This window comes from Miscanthus floridulus, chromosome 2 (assembly GCF_019320115.1).
Source record: "Miscanthus floridulus cultivar M001 chromosome 2, ASM1932011v1, whole genome shotgun sequence".
Taxonomy (NCBI): domain Eukaryota; kingdom Viridiplantae; phylum Streptophyta; class Magnoliopsida; order Poales; family Poaceae; genus Miscanthus; species Miscanthus floridulus.
Window position 1 is genome coordinate 51,491,434 of NC_089581.1, and position 22,870 is coordinate 51,514,303.

General features: G+C 45.6%; 2 pseudogenes; both read left to right on the forward strand.

Moving 5' to 3' along the window:
* The first annotated feature begins 1,970 nt into the window (after window positions 1-1,970).
* LOC136538772 (mitochondrial arginine transporter BAC1-like) lies at window positions 1,971-7,037 on the forward strand (annotated as a pseudogene).
* A 1,351-nt stretch (window positions 7,038-8,388) lies between these two features.
* Window positions 8,389-9,054, forward strand: LOC136538774 (uncharacterized; annotated as a pseudogene).
* The last annotated feature ends 13,816 nt before the right edge of the window (window positions 9,055-22,870 follow it).

The following is a 22,870-nucleotide window of genomic DNA, read 5'->3' on the forward strand; positions in this document are numbered from 1 at the left end:
ATATATATATATATATATAAAATATGTATTGACATTATCGTAAATTAATATATAAAATTATCGTAAATGGAGGTGTCTATGGAATAACTTATTTTTGTAGTTGGGTACTGAATATACTCTCCCTCTATATATATATATTATATATATGCTACTGTATGCATGTATTATATATAAATTAAAAAGCAAAATAATTCAGCTTGATGCATGGCCGATCGGTACTGAACATGCAGGCTCAGGGTCGCACGACAGTGATCGTGCAAGATCGATTTCTCTGCAATGCAGACATGCAGTGATCTTCGTGACAGGAGCATGTATCCATGCGTATCTTGGTGTACCGGCCGTGTGTGTGTATGTCCGTACTTTCGTGTACATGTGTACTTCCTGTACAGTTCAATTATTCAAGAGAATAATATACGTAGACAGGCTTGATGGCTAGCTCACAAACGATTTACGATTCAAAGAGATCGATTCAAACCTCGCCGAGGATGCCAATTTGATCTACTTCGTATACCGCGTAGGGCAGTTAGCAGATATACAACCTATTCGTCGTGGATTATTACTGCTGGCTGGTTTGGTGTGAGAGAAAAATATAATCCACGATCATTTACGACTAAGCGAACAGGACGATATACCGTGTAGGGCGTTTAACATTGTCGTAGAATCGCCTGCTCGACGGCGATAGTGCATGTCGATGCAGTTTAGATTAGTTGCAGGTAGAGGTAGCAGATTCGTTCCGCTAGCAACGTCAGGATGTCGATGTCATCGAAGTAGTCGTGACACGGACATCGGCATGAGCGTCGATGTCAAAGGTCGGTGGCGGCTTCAACGGCGATGTCAACGTAGAGCTTATCGTATTGATAACGTGTTATAAAACATGTCGCCAGCGGTTTGGATCTTTCTCTCTCCGTCTCTCATGATCAACATAGTAGATGAAAATAGAATAATAAGTAGACACAAGATAGGGAGACTATTGCTTATTCCTCTTAATATTGATAATTACAACATAAAACTATATATATATATAATCCGATCTAACAATTTGATAAGAGTCCCCGCTCAAACGGACGAGGATTATGATTCCTCCTCCTTCACGTTTCAATGTTCCCCACCTCGCCGACGCTCCCCTCCCCGCCACCACACGCTTGTGCAGCATGCCAGCAACGCCCGTGCAATCGAGAGCAGGGTCGCGGCCGCCTACGCACGCCGAGCTGGAGGACCGCGTGGCCGCTGGCGCTCGATGGAGCAGAGGCGTCAGGATGGCAACGGGTCGGGTTCGGATCGGGTGGAGTCTCCGTGCACCCAAAACCGAAACCCGAAATCGAAACCCGATTCCGCCCCGAAAACCGATTCGGGTGGAAATCCATCACCAAAACCAAACCCGCGGATACCCGAAACCCGAACAGATACCCGAAACCCGAATGGATACCCAAAACGCGTGGATATACATAAACATATTCACATGTATAAACAAAAGGCAACAAATAATAAATATTTTCATAAGTCAACTTTAAATAAATTTAATAATCTAAGTAAACAAATTATTATTAGTATATTATAAAACATGAGTTTTAATTTTAAATAATTTATTTCGGATATCCATTGAATATCCACGGGTGAAAAATCAAACCCGAAATCAAACCCGATTGGTTTTGGGGCCCGAACCCGAAAACCGTGGGTGAAAAACTATCCCTAGATCCAAACCCGTCGAACCCGAAACCCGCGGATATTCGCCCCAAATCCGATCCGTTGCCATCCTTGAGCAGAGCCGCGGCCTCCTGCGCCTTCCGAGCTAGAGGGCCGCGTGGCCGTCGGCGCTGACGGAGCAGGGCCATGGCTGCCGCGGCGGAGTAAGATTGCGGCAACGAGTCGCCACGACGGCGAGCTCGGTGTTGTAGGAGAGAGAGGAGAGGGATGGCAGCACCAAAAAAGCGACTGTCGACCCTGCAGCACCGAAAGAGCAGGCCACGGCACTGGCAATGGCGACGGCGACGAGCTGCAGCGACGAGGAAGACGGCGGCGCAGGGGAAGGACCGACTCGCAGATGACGATATCGTGAGTGTCTTGGGCTTAGATGGGCCTTCGTAACCCAACCTGCGTGGCCTGCTGGATTAGTTTTGCAAGCTTTGCCGTTGGATTCTAACGAATGGTTGAGATACGGTGACTGCAGAGAAGAGTCGCTGTGCACAACTGCAGAGGACCTCGTCTCGGCCGGTGCTTCTCGTTCCTTCCTTTCTCCTCCCCGCATTCGCTGCCATACGACGGCGCCGGAGTTCCGGAGGGACCGGGCCATCCTTTCCACTTCTCCCCCAGTTCTGCATTTCCCTCTTCGCAGACATTCGAGTACTTGCGCCCGTCGCCAGTTCTTCAGATGGCCGGAGCGGGCGAACGCGGCCAAGGAGTACGTCGCCGGATCCGCTGCCGGCGTCGCCCAGGTCGTAGTCGGCCACCCAGTTCGACACGGTCAAGGTATATTTCTTTCTTTCTTTTCTTCGTTCTTGCCTTATGCTCCGTTCTCCGCAAATTTTCTAGTAGACTCTGGATGCATTGGTTGGTCCTAGTTTCAGCCATGTTATGTCCCAACGATACTGATATTCGATGAAATGCCTGCGAGGTTTCATCAGCACATAGATATCCTACACTTTTACATAGCTTGGGTGGTCAACAATGCTCTTCCATATACATTCCCGTGCTTGTTCAGCTATAAATCGTCGGTGAACCTTGCTTTTCTCGAATGCGCCATTGGCACGGGATTCATTAAGCAGAAGGAGAGTTTTACAAATTAAAGCTGGGACGGATAATTTGTGATTACCGAGCCAAACACTGACAGAGATTCACACAGTTGTGATTTACAAAAGAAAATACTTAGGGACCAAGAGAAGGATCAAGCATAGGGACAAAACCCAGCAGTCCCTGAGCTCAGCGGCTAAAGAGCAGTCATGCTCGAAGCCAGTGAGGTTCAGCTCCATGGCAACCGAATCGAAGTCTGGAGCGAAGAGCGCCTGAAGGGCCTCTTGTTTGGAGGGCGACAATGGTGCAGCGAAGAAGGCCTTGATACTGTCCAAAGCCGCAGGGTCCGGACCCTGCGGCATATATGCGATCCCCAGCTTTTGCTTGAGCACATTTCGTGCTTGGACAGTCGGGTTGGAGGCCTTGGTCTTAGCAGCCAGCCTCCCACTCCGACGCACCGACATCACCATTGAAGGTGTCCTGGACCTTCTCAGCCTCGGCATGCTGAGCAACGGGGTCTTCGGTGAACCTTGCTGGTCAGCTCATTCTCGCCTCTGGCCTCATTGTACCTTTTTACCTCTTTGTGGTGGAAAAACATGCAGTTGCCATTGTATATGTATAGTTCGTTTCTTAGGCATATATCTTTATGATCTCACATGTGCATGAAGTTGCTTATAGGTGGTCTGAATGTAAATTATATTGGACCATCAAGACTTGCTCGAGTTATTAATGTCCAGACAGAAAATTAAGCACTGCAGTAGCCCACACATCGTATAACCTAGGTCTAGAAAATTTCGAGTCTTCCCTGTTCACGCCGATGAATTCCCAGATTGTTCTTAAGTGATGTTTTATTAATGCCTTATACTTGAAGGACGGGCCTGGTGCAAGCAGTAGAGTCTTACCGCCTGTGACCCGAAGGTCCCTGGATTCGAGTCACGGTCTCCTCGCATTGCACAGGCGAGGGTAAGGCTTGCCACTGACACCCTTCCCCAGACCCCACACAGAGAGGGAGCTCTCTGCACTGGGTACGCCCCTTATACTTGTCGGGTGTAAACTATATAGTACAGTCCTATGTTGTCATGGCAGTGCGCTAGGTTGCGACGACCTTACATATGGCAGCCACCTAGTTTCTCCATGGTGCACCTAGGTTTTCACCATACTGCTGTATTCACCCCTGTTTTCAAGTGTGTGATTAAGCTAACTTCCAGCTAAATTTGTATAATGTGCATGTTACGGTTAGTAGCACATTATAGAAAATGCGTGTAATTCATGAGGACCCACGCAGATTGCGCACCTAGGAGAGCAGTAGCAGCACCTGCAATACTAGGTCAGTTGAGTAGGCTTAGGGATAGTTGAGGTTTCTTGGTTAGTAAGTCAATATCTTAAATTTATAATCTTAGGAGATAGCAAGTAGTATTATGTTTAGACGGGAGCTTAGATTAGATACTGTGCTTCTATGAACAGTGGTGCGTAATAACCACAGGTTTGAGAAGTGGTATATGCACAAACCATTTACTAACAACTGTGGGGAGCTCAGCATCTTAACACCATTAAAAGCTAATCAATCTGCAGTTAATGCTAAGTCCAGTAATCCTGGTTAAACGTTCATGGGTATCTGTTAGTACTTGATTGGTAAAAAGAATTAAGTATGTATACCATTTCCCCTTAAATTTAGCTAGAATATCGAGTCTTTCTCTATCAAAGTTCAAAACTTATATTTATTCCGGTTTATGGTTTGTCCTCTATCCTAAACAGTGCTCTTTGCCCTTGCTGTCTGGCCTCATTTAGATGGTTTTTTACCCTCGATGAAGGATTTGCCACCAAACTAGGCATCACTTCCATTAGACCCTGATGATCCACATTTCTATGCGATCGTGGCACTGTATGAGTCGATTAAACATAAGTCCATACTCCATAGTACATTGAGAAAGTCAGCTGTAAGTAATATTATGTGAAGTGATACTAACAAATTCTGCATCTGACTGTAGATTCTAGTTTGTTAGTTCTGGGCCTATTGAACGGTTACTTGGTATACAAGTGTACAAAATCCACAAAACAGCTGGTTCTCTGGATGAAATGATCTTCAATCTGGACGAAATATATGGTTGTCATTGATATAAACTTGGTTCATGTGAATTTAAGATTTCTTTTTCGTAACTTTGGTCCATGCGAATTCAAGAGCTTTTTTGCTTGCTGTTAGGTTAAACTGCAAGCTCATAATACCACAGGCTCACGGAAAGGTGTACAAGAATGCGTTCCACTGCACTAGTAGGATACTGCTTGAGGAAGGAGTAAGCCCCTTCTTTCATATTGCTCGGTGTCATTACCCTTCTATACTTAAAGAAGGGATCAAATTGCTGTGGCTGTTTTGCCTGCAGTTAATGCTTGGCCCAGTATTGGAACCTGCAGTAGTTAAATTTAAGATTGATATACACTATCATATCAACATTCTGAAAGCTCATTGCATTGCTATTTTCTCTTGCAGATTAGAGGGCTGTACAAAGGTGCGTCGTCTTCATTTATTGGTATAGCTGTTGAAAGCTCCCTTTTCTTTGGCACATATTCCCAAGCCAAACAGTTATTACAGGCTATTCAAATGATCTTTCCAACTAAAAGAACTAAGCATATAATTGTTGAACAGTAGCTAAGTAAGCAGGAAGATTGCAAATCTTGAGTCAAGGCCTGGCTTTAGTTTAGTATAGTTTTCTAAAAAAAAATGTGTTTTCAGGGAAGCTATGAGGTTGGTAGGCCACATCTACAGGTAATTATCCCTTCTGCTGCATGCAGTGGAGCTCTGATTAGCTGCATCCTCACTCCAACTGAGCTCACCAAGGTACTGGCATTGGTGCTAAATTCCCATTCTTTTTTTCTAATTGATGTAAGGACTTATGATGCATGATTCTAGTGACATTTAATGATGTGATGTCAAGACCTTTTCCAGTGCAGAATGCAAGTTCAAGGGAAGGATGTAATCCATGGCGCTAGGTACTCCAGCCCTCTAGATTGTGCTGTGAAAACATTGGAAAGTGAAGGGGTGAGCTCAACTGGCCTTCTACTTCTATTTAGTAGCTTAACAACTGTTACCAGACTAATGAGCTGTTTTGTGCTACAGCTTAAGGGTATATTCCGTGGTGGTTTGGCAACATTATTCAGAGAGGCGATTGGCAATGCTGTCTTCTTCTGCACTTATGAGTACAGTCGATACTGGATGCACAACTATTTGGATTCTCTGAGATCTTCTGATAGCAGTCATTTCGTGCTGGCAAAAGATATTGGGATAGGGGTTATGAGTGGTGGCATTAGTGGAATGGCAGTAAGTATTTACAATTGTTTGAAGTCCTTTGCAGTGCACATTTTACACCCTCATTATGATAAGTGTGTTTTCTCTGCAGTTCTGGACAGCTACCCTACCGCTGGATGTGGCAAAAACCATAATACAGACCGATCCGGACCCTCATGTGAGCCGAAACCCCTTGCAGATTTTGAGAATGGTAGTACTCTCACTGGACCTCATAATGTCGCGTTTTAATTAGCTAGTATCTTGTCCTGATGGAGGCAGTCCACAATGCACATGGCTTGAAATGTGACAGGTTTATAAGAGAGCTGGGATGGGTGGCTGTTATGCTGGACTTGGACCAACTCTAGCAAGAGCATTCCCTGCCAATGCAGCAGCAATTGTTGCTTGGGAGTACAGCGCTAAGATTCTTGGTATAAAGCGAGGCTAGTATTAAGGTACTACTATATGTGAACACGGAATTACTTAATTAAAGATTTAACCTTCTTTTTGTTTGTTCTGCTCCGTTTTGGTTCATTGTCATATTTCGTGGAGATGTCATCTGATGGGCCATCTGTTTGTGCCAGTAGACTAACAATATATTTTCTGCGGTTTTCTTGCTATTCCAGGCACTTTGCACTTATCCCGGAATTGGACTGGGAAATACACTGAATTAAAATTTTTTTTGGTTCATTGCGTGGATGCCCCCCACCCCACCCCAACGGGAAAAAGAAGAGGGCAATTCGAACATTGTATTTGTAAAAATGATGGCATCTTTATCAAGTCTCCATGGTCCACTTGTATCTTTGAGTTGCATTAAAAAACTTGCAAATGGTGGTGCATGTAAATTAAACAAGTTAAGGTTACCTATGACATGTACCATAATCACAAGCTCACTTGAGGTGGTACATGGACTCAACTGTCACCAGATGCATAAATGTATTTTAAGCTGTCCCTCTCACTGATGAATTTTAAGCTGCGGCTGCTATTGTCCTGTACGGCATAAATGTATTATTGCTATTCACTGCAGAGCTACAACGCCGTGTTCGTTTGAGAGAAGCTGATTGTGCCTTATTTTTATAAAGTTGTGCTGTTGAGCAGCCTAACCTTTTTATTGTATTTGATGTGCATCAAGTGTGTGTTTTTTTTAATTCCATTATAGCTCTTCTGGTTGGCCATATATCACAAAAGTATACCGCAGAGCCAAATTATAAGAATTTGGGGCTAACCATGACGAAGACAAAGCAAAAATGTGCTGCAGGAGCCGCATCGTGAAATGGTAATGGCGTTGTCCGAACTCCGAAGGGAATTGCTTTCTTTGTGAAGCCACGAGCCCAGCAACAGCTAAGGGCCCTTGGTTGGGCTTTTTAACCTGTTTCGGCTTTCCAAAGAGCCAAAAGCCACACAAAAGGTTGAATTATTACAAAAGGTTGAATTATAATTTAGAACGGAGGGAGTATGTTCTAAAATTAATGATTTTGAATTTATATTTTTTGAATTACTCAAATAATCTCGGATGTAGAAACGATAGGCTCTCTTAGGGTTTTCTTGTTTTTTTTTTTTTTGCATGAAAGCTTACCTCTAGAAATCAATTTCTAAAGGCGGACACGTCTATAGAAATCGTCAACGCACAGGTAGAGATGGCTGAAATGACCGTCTTTACAAATGGTTTTCAATTGCTTCTAAAAATCGTCGACGCACAGGTAGAGACGGCTTGAAATAACCGTCTTTACAAGTGGTTTTCAATTGCCTCTAAAAATGTTACTATAGTAGTGAATCCTTGATATGTTAAGGGAGACTTTTAAAAAAAAAACTTTAGATTATCCAGATCTACTACCACGGCTACAGATCAACAGGAGACGCGTGTTGTGGACTATAATGGTTCATGATGATTACAGGAAACCTCTGCTGTGGAGACATAATTCTCAAGGCATCAACATGAAGCGAAAGGTACTATTTTCTGTATCCGAGTTCCGATAGTTTGCGCAAATGTTTATGCAATGCAATGAAATATGCTACACTACCAGATTATCCACTAGTTTCTGTTTCAAAGTTTATTTTACCTATAACGTTTACCCACGCTTGAATTATTTTCTACTGATGCTACGTCACGGCACAGCAGCATCTGTACCGACAAACTCAACGAACCAATTTAGACGCCACGGAGCAAAACTAGCCGTGCGGTTTCAATTCAGTTGTCATCAGTTTTAAAATACCACTCCCTTAAGCCAACCTCCTCGTTAAAACTCCCCCTGTCCCTCCCCTGCCTTCCAAACGCATCGCAAATTTGCAATTCCATCCATCCATCACTCACTCCCGCGCCCATTCCGTTCAGCCCGGCCGGACGGTGCACGCGCGCCACGCCGCTGAGCGCCACGTCCGTCCCGATGGACTCCAATGCCGCCGTGCTCCCCACGCACACCACGACGACCACGCCGCCGCCCTCCGAGAACCAAGCCGACGAGCTCCGCCACCGGCGCCGGCGCCGCCGCCGCTGCGCCTGCGTCTGCCTCCTCGTCTCCCTGGGCGCGGCCTCTGCTCCTGGGCATCACGCTCCTGGTGCTCTTCCTCACCGTGCTCCGCGTCCGCGACCCCACCACGCGGCTCGTCTCGTCGCGGGTCATCGGCTTCGCCCCGGGCCCGGGCCCGGACTTCCAGTTCAACCTCACCATGCTCCTCACCGTGGGCGTGCACAACCCCAACCCGGCGTCCTTCTCGTACGCGTCGGGTGCCGCCCAGCTCTGGTACCGGGGCTGTCCTGGTGGGAGTCGCCGGCGTCGACCCCGGCCGCATCCCCAGCAAGGGGGACGGCACCATGGAGCTGGTGATGACCGTGCTGTCCAGCAGCTTCGGCGCGGAGCTGCCTGCAGCTGGTCAAGGACATGGAGGCCGGCGCGGTGCCGCTGGACGCCAGCGCCAGGGTGCCCGGGAAGGTCGCCATCTTCAGTGTGCTCAAGCTGCGCGCGGTGGCCTACTCTGACTGCCACGTCATCTTCGGCGTGCCAGAGATGAAAGTCCGGAGCCAGGTGTGCCACGACCACGCCAAGCTCTGATCGGATCCACTGCCGGGGTCTTCTGCTAAATTAAGTTTCTCTAATTTAACAGTTTTTAAAAATATATATTAACGTCTACATGTTGAAATAAAATGTACGATTAAAACATATTTTGTGGAGAATACAGTGAAATTGAATTGATGTAGTAGATGATGGTGCATTTTTCTATAAATTTGGTTGAAGTTAATTTGACTTAAGATAAAATCAAAATAAACTATAATTTGTAGCGAGCATGTAGCATTTAATCTAGTTTTTCACTATGTACACCGCAAGAAACATATTTATTTGTTACTTGTGTTTTAGAATATACAATGGTTAAGAATTTAAGTGATCATATTTCATCAACTTTGAGCTCCTTTGGGAGGCTCCTCAAACGATTCTTTCATCGGCTCATACGGTCATACCAAATACCAAATGACCAAAAAAAGTAAAAAGTTCTCCGCACAAGTAAGAGTTATTTTTCTATTAGACACTGCAGAGCTTAAAAAAATGGCAGTGTATCAGGTGCAAACTAACTAACCTATGTAAACATTGAAAACTATCAATTATGACCACTAGATGCTGATCCAATGGATGTGGTAAGATGTGAGATTTTTTTACGCTTAAGCCCCCACCCGCCGATCTTTTTTTTTTTTACGCTTAAGCCCCATCACCTTATCCATTGGATCAGCATCTAGTGATCATGATCGGTAGTTTCTAAGTTTATACAGATTGATTGATTTACACATGATATATTACCTAAAAAAAAGGACGGGTGGTGCCCGGTCACATGGCCGGGCAGTGAGGCAGGTTGAAAGGCCTGTTGGGTTTCTACAAACATTAAAATAATACATATTAGTATAATTTTGGGCCAAATTAAGACTAGTCCTGGGACTATACAGACTTATTCATTGGGCCCGTCTTCCAGGCAACTAAATTGGGCACCTAGCTAGGCAAATCGAACTTAGTCACCCAAATCGAGCCTGCAGTTAATTCTCCAAAAAAAATCGAGCCTGCAGTTAATTCTCCAAAAAAAATCGAGCCTGCAGTTGACCAACCATACCCACATAAGCCTGCAGCTCAGAGGTGCTTGGTGTGCCTTCTCCGTAGCAGCGGCAGCGGCAGCGTCGACCACAACCTCAGTTATACAGTGACTCAAATCCTACTTAGGCTAAAACTCAAGAGATATGTGCTATTAGAATTTATAATTTTATTAAGACTTGAATGTAGAATCCTACTAAACATTGGACTTCTATTTGCATGTGTGACTTGTGAGGACCTTGGAGGGACTATATAATTAAGTGGTGAGAACCTAAGCATCAATCAAGCCAACACAAGGATTACATTCAAGGCTTGTAAGAAGCACCGTTAGGAGCGCTCAAAAGGACAAGACTAAATAGTTGTATTGCACTATATTCTTATACCGGGCAACAATCACTGGATTCGAGAGGATCAAATAAGGTTACGAGAGAAACAATCACTTGTACTTTTTTAGAGGATAAACACTTTAAGTACACACAGAAATTATGTAGGTTTTTGTATGTGGTTAAGCTTGTTGGGAAAAGGGATTTCTAGCAGGTGGGACAAGGAAGGACTAACGGAGGCCTTCGCCTGGCCGAGTGCCCTGGGTGAAGGCGTGAAAGATGGAAAGTGGGTCCAAGTCTAATTAGGGTTTCATAAATGTATTCAACCACCTCCCTTTGTACAGAGTTTGAGTCCCCTTTTATAGGGCACTGCTTACTAAGGCTACTCTTTACCATTCTACCCCTTGTCGGTTACAGTACATCCTCAGAATATTTTTATACTAATACAAACCGCTAGGGGTACTTTGGGTGCCTTCTTCTTCAACCGCCTTTGCTTGATGGGCCGCTACCGTGAGTCCCGTTTACGGCCCATGGCCTAGCACCGTCGCCCTGCTGGAAAGTCTCCCAGTGAAAGCCCTAGTTTGGTTTTGGCTGAATGATGAAACCTAAGTACTAAGCTTTGTCATGAGTGTCATGTGAGCAAGGTTGGTACATACCAAGTGATGGAGCATGATGATGAAGTCCATGGAGATGGAGATGGACATGTGTTGAAGATGATCAAGCTCCAACCTAAAAGAAGAAAGAGAAAAAACAAAAAACAAGGTTGATCAAGGCAAAGGTATCAAATAGGTTTTTGTTTTGGCACTCAAGACACCATAGAGGGTGTTAGTGTATTTAGGATCGATAGCCGTACTATAAAGAGGAAAAATCTTTGGCTAGGTGACATGATTCGTGCATTTAGAAACCTAGTGTTCTAACCTTGACCCTTATAAAATGCTTTCAAAAATGCTAACACACGTGTACACAAGTTCTACACTTTGTGGTTAGCAAGTTGGAAGCAAGGGTGAAGCGGTTGTGGACTTAGAAAAAGAAAAGAAGGAGAAGGTCCACGACCAGATGCTGGCTGCGGGGTGACCGAACTCACCTCGGGCGCGTCCAGTCATTTATAGGCGCGACGCGCTGTCTGGCCGAGACTGAGCAGAAGCGTCGGACACTGGGGCCAGGTGCACCGGCGCGTCAACCTTTGGTGGGCGTGCGCAGAGAACAAGAGAGAGGATCAAATGCCGGGGCATGTTAGGTCACCTCTGACCTGACACGTTCGGTCATTAAAAACCGCCTCTGGACCCTTACTGGAACTGACCGGACGTTGCATGTACATGCGTCAGGTCACATCAGCGGTGCATCCGGTCATCTTTTGACTGTGCGAGTGATCGGGATATGACCATTGAGATTGAGCGGCTCTGGTTCCAACGGAACACGTGGACGGCTGTAGGTGACCGGACGTTGGCCGCCTAGACGCTGGGGCGTGTCCGGTCAGTGCGTTCAGTCAGCCCGAGAGTGTCCAACGGCTCTTTGAGTCTTGGGGCTCTATAAATAGAAAGGTACTGGCTTAGGGCTCACTCTCTTGACACTTTGACATACTTGATATCCTTGTGAGCCTAAGCAATCACCTCCCACTCATCTCTATCATTAATTCATCATCATAGTGAGATTGGAAGTGATTCGAAGTGCATTTGCTTGAGTGATTACATCTAGTGGCACTTGAGGATTGTTGTGGCTGCAGATTTCTTATTTTTCTTGGTGGTTGCCGCCACCTAGATGGCTTGGAGCAACGGAGGAGTTTTAGCACGTGTTGGTGATTGTTCGTGGCCAGCTCCGGTGATTGTGAGGGGTCTTGCACCTTCCCCGACAAAGAGTCACAAGGTAGCTCTAGTAAATTGCTCATGTCATTGAGTTACCTCACTTGTGGGTAGGTTCTTGCGGTGCCTCTTATGGTGAGCTAGGTGTGTGATACCAATTAGCCGCTGAACCACCAAGTGTTGGTCGACACAACGGGGAGTAGCGTGCTGGTAAGCACGTGAACCTCAGGAGAAAAAATGGTTATCTCTTGCCCTTTGGTATTCTCCCGGTGGTTGAATTGGTATTCATCTTGTGATTGGTTCATTACTCGACACGGCGATATAATCACAATACTCACTCTTTTATATTCCTTGCAAACTAGTTGTCAAGCTCTTTAGTGTAATTAGTTTTGAGAGATTGTCTTGCTTGCTAGTTTAGTATCACCTAGTGGAGCTCTTTAGTGTAGACTTATTGAGAGCTCTTAGTGAGTAGTGATATAGCCATTGTTTGTGCCTTATGATCATAGCAACTAGAATTGTTGAATAGGTGGCTTACAACCCTCGTAGAGCAAGAGCAAAATTGCATTTTGTCATTTAGTGTACTGACCTCTTGCTCTAGTGTATTTGTAGAAATTTTTATAGGCTATTCACCCCTCTAGCCATTTAGGACCTTTCACCTGGCTCCTAGAACCTTCACCTAAGATGACCTTCACATCGACTCCTATAGCCTCCATAGGTATCGCTCAAGCCTTCGTCTTTGGCTACATCCGGGCACCTTCACCATAGTTTCTGGACCTTCGCTCAGGGCGTCCAACCAGGCAGAGGTTTTGTCCTTCTTTCCCTGCACAATGCTCACAAAACATGGTTAATTGTTAGTTCTTAGCGCCACTACGATCCTTGGAGCCTCCACGACTCGTAACTGTGTCCCAACAGTTCCCCCTTAAGGGCATGGTCTGATGCTGGCGGGCCTTGTCCTCAAAATCTAGCCCTTGGGTTCTGAGGCACGGAGGCTTTTGCGCATGCGGAGGCTTCCCCCCTTTCCCCCTAGATCGCCTAGATCTGATCATTGCGTTGGTGATGTGTCACTACCTGATTCACCGTAGTGGCTCTAGAACCAACACATTTTCGAATGGATGCGACCATTGGCCCTGAAAGTTGAAACGGCAGGGTGGTGGCTATATAAGGGGGCGGTAGGTGAAGACTTCCCCATCTCCACCTGAGCCATCACTTTCACTACAGTCGCTTTCTAAGTTCTTTCTTCTTTGCTTAACCTTTGCTTAGTTGTCGCTTTGTCTTCATTTCCTATTGCTGTTGCTAAATCCTGGAAGTGGCTTCGCCTATTAGTCCTCTTCCCCGCCGGGCTACTTTCTTTGGTCCATATCACCGTCTTCTCGACGTTAGAGCGAGTGGGTGGTCTACGTGCTTTGAGGAGTGTATGATTGTCAGTGCAGAGGCATTAGGGCTTGAGGAGGATCTTTCTGGAGTTGAGGCCACTATCGCTGATTTGATAACCACTGAGGAGGCAGGCGACATGGTTGGCTCATCTAGGATGTGGATTTTGGGCCTTCGCTCAGGACAAAGGACATGATCGAGGAGTTGCAGAAATTGGGCTGTTTTGGTGTGGCTAAGGTGAAGCCTCCACAAGGGGAGACAATTCCTAATCCATAGGCCGCTGATGTCATGGTCTTCATGGACTTTTTCCTTTGCGGCCATTGCTTCCCTGCAATGCGCTTCCTTCGCCAAGTCCTAGATGCGTTTGAGGTACAGCTGCATCATCTTACTCCCAACGGTATTGTTACTTTGAGTAAGTTCTGCTAGGCCTGCTTGTCTTATGGTGCGGAGCCCAATGTTGGTACTTTCTACGAGCACTATGAGCTCCAGTACCAGCCTAAATGGGTTGGCGAAGGCCAGTTGGTAGCTCAATATGGGAGCTGTGCCTTCACGCCCAAAAGGAATCAGAAAGGGGAGAAGTTGGAAATTTCTTTTGCTCAGAAGAACAAGTGGAACAAAGACTGGATGCAGTATTGGTTCTATGTTAGGACCGGCGGCATGACCTCTATGGATAGCGAAGGGAAAAACACACCCATTACATGTTGGCGTCCGTGATGACCCCGATGAAGCCTTCAACTCAAGGAACTCCAAGCACGGGGACTTTTGAGGGGCATGAAGTGTGCGATAAGGCTTTTGCCTTGGCCTATCGATACTTTGAAGGCCAGGATCTGGTGGAGGAGATGGTAGCAGCTAACTACTGGCCGCTGGTAGGAATAGACCCACAATGACTATTGAGATGGTCAATCTTCCTATCTTTGGCGAAGGAGTCAGGGTTCCCTTCCCTCGGTTTGGCTTTCAACCTAAGGAAGGTCATGCTGCTAAAAAGGTTGTGAAGCCTGTAGAAGTGGGGGCTTGAGAGATACTCAGTGAGATGTCTGATAAGGAGTATCTAGCGCGTAGGGCCATCGTCGACACGATGCCCCATCTTAATCATGTTTTTGAGGAATTTGGGATTCATCATGAGGAGCATGATGTGCCTATGAAGGTACAAAAGTCGCTGGAAGATAAGGCTAGGAAGGCTGCTACCAAGAACGTGACTGTTGCGGCTGAAGCTAAGAAGAGAAAGGGTACTAGCACATCCAAGGTCGTCAGTGAAAGACAGAAGACTGCGGGTGCTTCCACTGCCACCTCCACCACTACCTCTACTAAAGCTGATGAGGAGGTTGTGGAGAATGTTGGTGGAGGCTCGGCCTCCATGAATGCTGGGATGGATGGCGAGCATTCTGCCACCTCTTTAGATCTTAGTGGTAATGACTTTGTCGGCACCGCCCTTCAAGGAATGGGTGGTGGCCCTACTACTGAACCCTTCGTCGTGGTGCCTATGCTGGACATTTTGGGTGATGACTCTTCCAGCTCCGAGGGCGAAGGTACCGGTAGTGGCGATGCTTCTCCGCCGAGAGAAGGGGAGACCGCTAGCGCTGACCATCGTCGTCCTTTGGCTGCTCTTGTGGAAGTGTCCGAGGACGAGGCATAGGCGAGTTCTCCAGCTACTCCATTCTAGAGCATGGCGTTTCAGGCCACAAGTCATCACGCCTCAGATGCTGGTGCCTCAGATGTTGTTCTGAGCCCTTTGCATCTAGGTGAGTTGCCTTTTTAACTTTGTTTTTCCTTGTTGTTTGTATTTTTAGTTTTATCAGGACTTGACTTATTTTGATTGTTTCAGCGGGTTTGACGAAGGCCCTTGGGAACCCTAATGATCTAGTGGGCGTGGACCTATCTCAGATCGGCTTGGAAGGACCTTTGAGGCCTCCGCTTGTGGGCACGACTCCTCATCCATCTACTCCGGGCCTTGACGGTGGCGAAGGTTGGTTTTGCTTGTTTTCTGTTTCTACGCTATCTCCATTTTCTTTGAGTTTTGCTAATGCTTATTTGTTGTTTTAGGTGCCTCTGACAGCACAATAAGTGGGTGGGTGGATATCCTTCAATTTGTTTATAATGATATTGGAGGTTGTTATTTCTATTTTTTGTTTTCTTGCTTTTGGTCTTGCGTCTCTTACACTTGATTTTATATTAGGCCGCCTTTGCCACCACTTGAAGAATGTTGATTACTTCAAGCTGCTACGGATGAATTTGGAGCAACAATGCATGGTATGTTTCTTGTTTGCTTTCTCTATCATTGTTCTGTTGTGCCATGGCTGACCTTTGTCTTGACAGAGCCATTATCTTTTGGAGGCCATCGAGGAACGTGCACACAGGAGGTGGTCCACCGCAATGTGGCTATCGAGGCCTTGAAGAAAGCAGTGGACACTCTTAAGGCCAAGAAGACCTAGCTTGTAGGGGAGGTTGGTGGCCTCCACACTATCCAAGCTGAATTAGAGGAGCTATAGAAAAATGTTGATTCACTGAAGAGGGAGGTGGATGGCACAAAAGCTGCCGAGCAATTGGCTAATGAATGTGCCCTAAAAGCTATTGAGATGGCCGATAACCTTCGCAAGGAGGTAGACACCGAGAGAGAGTCTAGTGCTGCCTTGAAGGCGCAAGTGGATATGCTGACTAAGCGCCTCGAGGACACCAAGGCTATTGGATTGGCCGTAGCGGAGCTCTATGTGGGTGCCCTCAAATAATTCAGGGGCTCTACGTCATCGCTGCATTCTGAGCCTTCGGCGTTCAATATCTTTTCCTGGATGAAGGCCAACTTCTTGAAGCTCCCTGACTTTGTTGGCGGCGCTATCGATTTTGGAGCCCTGGCCTTCGCCACCAACCTTTCCAAGATGCTGGCGTAGGATGGCTGCCCGCATGCCAAAGATGTGAAGGAAAGAGACCTTGAGGGCCTGGCCGATCTTACAGTGACTTCACATGATATCAAGAGATCGGTTCGCCACTTTATGAAGTCATTATGGGTAAAGTTTGGCTAGGCAATGGCTCGCTCGATGGCAGAGGCACGCCGAGCTGAGGTTGGTTTTTTCTTTGTTGTTTATAGTTTTTCGCTTAAGCTTTCTGTCGCTTGTTTGTTGTTTTCAAAACTTTGTATTGTTTTTGTAGGAGTCGCAGAGGATGGAGGTTGCGCGTGTTACTACTGGGGCACCATCTTCCTAAGCTACAGAGATGCTGACTCCAAAGGCTCCTTCCCCTGCTACCGAGGCCCCAAAGTCTAGGGAACCTACGCCTGTGCCTACTAACCCGAAGGTGTAATGTCTAAGTTTTAGCTAGTTTTTTTAGGCTTGTTCGAAGGCGATGTGCTACAAACGCCCACCCTTTTATGTATATCTAGGTCTGAGTTATGAATTTGTCCTATGTAGGTCTCCTTCGCTGGTCCTGTGCAAGACGTACTCCCTGTCACTATATATCAAGATGGGATTTATGTTAGTGGTGACCTTTGGCAATATTGGTGGGAAGCTTTTCCCCAGCGTTCTGTTTGTGACATGTTTGCTTTTGTGAAGTACTATATTGATGATAAACGTGCGGAGTTTACTAGGTCACTGGCCTAGCGAGGGCCTCGCCTTAGTTTTATGTTGATTTGTTTGACTAGCCTTCGCGCCCTTGTAGTTGTTGCTTGGAGGGCTTTAACGCCTTTTGTGCTTTGCTCTGTTATTGCCTTTGGGCTTTTGTACTATTGCGCTTGTAATGTGCTGTTGTTGTAATCATATCTGCTTTTGTAATGAACTTTTCCTGGATTGTTTAGTTGTGCTCTTATTTTTATAAAAGATTCTTAATATAAGTTTTAGCTAGGCCGAAGGGTTACATTTTCTGTGGCTTACTTTCTCTCTCTTGCCTCCGCTTCTCTCTTCTCTGGTCGACATTGAGTATGAGTCTATGTGCTCACACAGAAAAGGTGAGGTATTGGTCTTTGACCTTGCGCGCCTGGTGGAGGCTTTAGTGTCTGTTTTATCGCTTTGGCCTCCGTCTTTGTGCTTGCTTGGGGTTGACATGAATTCTCTAGCATGTCATTGCAGAGAAACTAGAGTGCTCATGTTCAATCTTGCAGTTGTTGCAGAGACTTTGGTATAATTTGAGCATCCATCGGAGGTGCTGGTCTTTAATCTTGATGCTTCTCCATAGGCCACAAAGCAATTTGAGCAAGCAACAGAGGTTGAAGGAGCATTTCTTGGACATTGCCTCCGCTTGCGCCTGGATTGCTTTGTTTTTGCCTTTGGATTGCTAGAGCAGCAGTGCTCCCATCAAACATGCTTGATGCTGGGTTGCGCTAGATGGTGTCTTTGGTTGCGGGGGGGACGTTATGTGCCTTCGTGCAATGCCCTCCCACAACCTCTAACACTGACTTCTTGCTATCGGACTGTGGTCATATGATGCCCCGTGGAGGCTGCACGACATCGAGTGGAAGATGCGTACAACCTTAACGTGGCCTTCGCGGGGCTGTGCGAGCTGCTAGGTTTATGAGTCTTTGCACAGTACCTTTTGCTCTCTCGTTTCTAAGGAAACTCTGGCTTCTATGTTTCTCTTGGTTGGTTTGGCTTCCACCCTAGCACTCTTCTAGGGGTAGGGATATGAAAATGCACTGACTGGGGCTAGTGTTGGGGTAAGGCGCTGGATTTTATAGCCTACTACTTGTACGACTTAATAAATCTTGGTGGTTGACCGATGTTTATTGCTTAGATACATTTTGAGGTCGTAATAAGACCGATGGATTTTTTGTACCTAGCGTATCTTTGTTCTTTATTTCTGTTGTACTTGGGTTATTAATCCCTGACAGTCATGTGATGCCTAATAAGGATAGGTCTTCACCACGTGTTTTCTTGCCCGATGCCCATGGGCGATGGTAGGGGTATGCACCTGTATTCCATGGAATACCCAAGTTTTTGTAGACAAAAACAAATACATATTATATGTATACGTATATAGCTGTTGTAAAAATTGCAAAGTTGGCCCATAAGCCCATCTAGAAGCCCATGATGTTACCGAAAGATAGAAACTCCTCTGAGTCCCGTCCCTGCACTTTGCTTCTCTAGTGGCCGACGGTGGACATTGCAGCACCAGCAGTTTGGTACTCTGTCTCTCGTCTCTCGCTCGCATCGGCTGGGAGCCTAGGATCCATGGAAGGATGGAAGCGGTGGTGGCTGGTGGCATAGGCACGTAGTAGAACAGTAGCCTCCCCTCGGCGCCGGTAGCCCAGCACACCGCACGCACTGCCTTGGTGCCTCCCCCTCTGCCATCACCGCTTGCCCTTCCCCTTCCCCAGTTCGGCAGTTCCCTTGCTCTGCGGCGCTGCAAGAGCGGTCCGATTGAGGCATCGAGCGATGAGCATGACCTACGCAGCTACAGAACCATTGAAGTTGAAGTAAGGTGAGCACAGTAACACAGTAGTGTTAGATCCATTCTTCAGAGTTAAAATTTAGGATTTTATTTTCTAATTTTTTTGCATTGGATTCTTGTAACATAGATGAAGAAGAAGGGTGCTAGCATATTTGCATTGTGGGAGAAAGCTACAAAGGCAAAGAAAATAGCTTCCACATCCACACCAAATCCTCCTCCTGTTGAGGTTGAGAGCCAGTCCCCTACTGAGAGCAATCTGTAGCTAGCAATTATGGAAGCATAGGATGATGGTGAAGCAAATGATGAAGCTCGAGCACCCCAACTGGACACGAACAGAATTCCCCCAACTCTAATTGTAGAAGATGATATCATTAATCAATTCCAAAAAGGGGACCGTAGAGTTACATTTTAGTAGCTTTGATGTTTTGTAATCTTCTTAATTATTAGAGACAATGGCACTATGCCACTATATTCAGAGGTTGTACTTTGCTTATTACTATTGCACATTTGTATTGAAATTTTTTATGTACGCGGAATACCTAGCTATGAAATCCTGGCTCTGCCACTGCTAATGCCTACGGTGAAGGTAGGTCTTTGTCAAGTTTTTAGCCTTTTGGCCGTTTTGATGAATCCTTGATACCTATATGTGGACAAGGCTTTGTCAAGGTTACAGGCTAGTTTAGCCGTGGAGGTTGTTCCATGCTTTTAAAGCCTTCGGCTAAAGCAGTGGAAGGTCCTCTTTGTCGTGGTGTTGTTATTGAATGTTGTGGCTCCATTGCTAGCCACTTTCAACCTTTGCTTTTCATGGTATTCTTGGGGGGAATTCTCTTTATATTTTTAGAGGTTTTTACATGGGACCTGCCCTATTAAAAACCTCACCTCTGGTAGGAGCCCCCTTTGTGAGGAAAAGAGTACAAACCCTTTTGCATGAAATGTAAAGGAAATATAGAAACTAGGAGAGGTGCGGTGACATTCGCTTATAGTTCCACGAAGACCACTTTTTTACATTTTAGATGTAGAACCTGCACAAACTATAGATGTTCCAGGTATGAGTGATTGTTTTACCTACACTGTATGTCAAGAAAAACGACCCTGGCCTCCCGGCGGCCTTCGCTGTGTACAGTCCTTCCCATTTAGGTTGGAGCTTTCCCGTATTAGCCGCATCGGGCTTCCTTCTTAGGACTAGGTCTCCATCTCTTATGAGCTTTCTGACTACCTGGCTATCTCTCCACTTTTTGGTTTGCTCTTGGTATTTTGTGATGTTTTCTACTACTTTCAATCTTGTGCCTTCAATCATCTCCTTGGAGTATTCTTCATCTTCTACTAGGGCTTGCTTTATGATGCGAAGGCTCTAATGTTTGATTTCCTCGAGCAGCATTGCTTCTTCACCATATAAGAGTTTGAACAGTGTAAAGCCTGTTGTTTAGAGGCTATTGTGTTATGGGACCACACAACCTTTGGTAGTTCTTCTACCCGTTGGCCTTTTCAGAGGTTGAACAAGATCCTCGATATTGCTGAGAATATTACTCTATTAGCTCTTTCCACCACTCAATTTGACTGGGTGGTAGACCAAGGCGAAGGCTATCTTGGTGCCTATGCTTTTGCAAAATTCTTTGAATTTGTCTGAGTCGAATTGTTTGCCATTGTCAACTGTTAAGGTTCTTGGCACTCTGAACCTACAAATTATGTTATGCTAGAAGAACTTTTTTACTGTCTCTGATGTGATTGTTGCAAGTGGCTTGGCTTCAATCTATCTTATGAAATACTCTATGGCTACTACTGCAAACTTGTTCCCCCTATGATGGTGGTAGTGGCCCAACAAGGTCCATGCCCCATCTTTGCAAGGGACAGGTGGGGTGGGATGAGTTGTGCGGTAGATGAAGGTTTTGACTATTGAGGGGAGGTGCTCTGGCATGCCTGACATGTCTTGACAATTTCTTTTGCATCTTTGATGTGCGTAGGCCAATAGAATCCTTACCTGATGGCCTTCACAGATAATGCCCTTGGACCAATGTGCGAGCCGCATATGCTTGAATGGATTTTTTTGTAGAAGGTTTTTACCTTCGCTCTGAGGTATGCACTTGAGCAGCGGTTGAACAACCCCTTTCTTGTATAGTGTTCCATTTATTAGTGTGTACCTTCTCACTCTTGCTATCATTCTTGTTGTGCTTGCCTCATCTTCTGTGTGATGTACGTTGTTCAGACAAACTATGATCAGTTGCCTCTAGTCCTCAGACTCAATGACTAAAACTGATTTGAATGCCTTTGTTGTTACTTGCGTGGTCGGTGCTTGCAACACTTGGTAAAAAGTTCCACTTGGTATGGGCAAGTTGTTTGCTGCTGCCTTCGCTAGCTCATTTGCCTTGAATTCTAACCTTGTTTCATATTTTGTGCAGAGGCCTGATGGAGCTATCAATATGGCAGAGGCTCCAGCTCCCAGATGCCCCAAGCCTTGTCTAAATAGAGGGTCCAAGTTTGTACTTGGGGTTGTGAGGGCTGGTGTGCCGAAGGTGTCCAATCTGCCATAAAATCTACCAGTGCTTATGATTTGATTGTTGTTCTTGATACATAGTTGAGTTTGAACTAGGATACTTCTGTTGCCCATTTTCCTATTCTTCCGAAGGCTTCTTTGTTGCTGAGTATGTCCCCAAGTGGTTGCGTAGAGGGCAATGTGATTTCATGTGCCTAGAAGTAGTGCTTTAATTTTCTTGAAGAAATCAACACTACATATGCTATTTTTTTATCTCTATATAGTTCAGCTTTGCTCTTGACAAGGCTTCTGAGATGTAGTAGATAGGTTGTTGAATGACCTTCAACTCTTATTCTTTCTCTGGAACAAGTACCCCACTAACTTTATGGTCGGAGGCTGCCACATATAGCAGTAGTGGTGCTCCTAGATCTAGTACTGTTACCAGGAGTTTGCTTGCCATGTAGTTCTTGAGCTGTTGAAAGGCCTTCAACTATTTTGGCCCCCATTCAACTTTGTCTCCACCTCTTAGGACCTTAAAGAAAGGGAGGCTACGTTTGGTTGACTTTGAGATAAATCTGTTCAATGCTACTATCCTCCCTATGAGCTTTTGGACTTCTTTTTTAGTTGATGGTTCCACCATCGAGATTATGGCCTTTGTCTTCTTTGGGTTAGCTCGAACGCCTTTGGGTCCTATGATCTACCCAAGCACCTTCCCTCTGCTAACACAAAAAATGCACTTTTCTAGGTTTAGTTTTAGGCCTGCTTCCCTAAGGCTGGCGAAGGTTTCCTTTAAATTTGCTATGTGGTCTTCTTTATTCTTGCTCATTACCACAATGGCACAATGTCATCGACATAAGCTATGATGTTTTTCTGTAGCTATGGACCAAGGACTGCCTTCGTCATTCTAGCGAAGGTTGAGCCTGCATTCTTTAGTCCTTTGAGCATTCTGGTGTAGCAATAAGTTCCAAAGGGGTAGTGGAACTTGTCTTCTCCATATCTTCTTTGTTGAGTCAGATCTGGTGATATCCTAAAAATTAGTCTAGGAGGGAGAAGCGCTTGCATCCTATCGCCTTATCGATGGAGGTGTCTATCCTTGGTAACAAAAATAGGTCTTTCTTGCATGCTTTGTTGAGATCTGTGAAGTCTATGCACATTCTCATCTTTCCATTTTTCTTTGGTACTAGTACAACATTTGCTAGCCATTCTGAGTACTTGACTTCTCTGATGACGTTTGCATCTAACAGGCTCTGTACTTCTGCCTTCGCTGCTAAGATTCTAGCCTCTAACATTTTGCTTTGTTGCTGCTTCCTTAGCTTCATTCTAGGGTTGATGTCAAGGGAGTGTTGTATGATATCCATGCTGACTCCTTTGAGGTCGGAGGCTGACCAGGTGAAGACATCTTTGTTCTTGGCTAAGGTTTCTATGAGTTCTGCTTCTTCTTCTTTCGACAAGTTGCCTTCGAT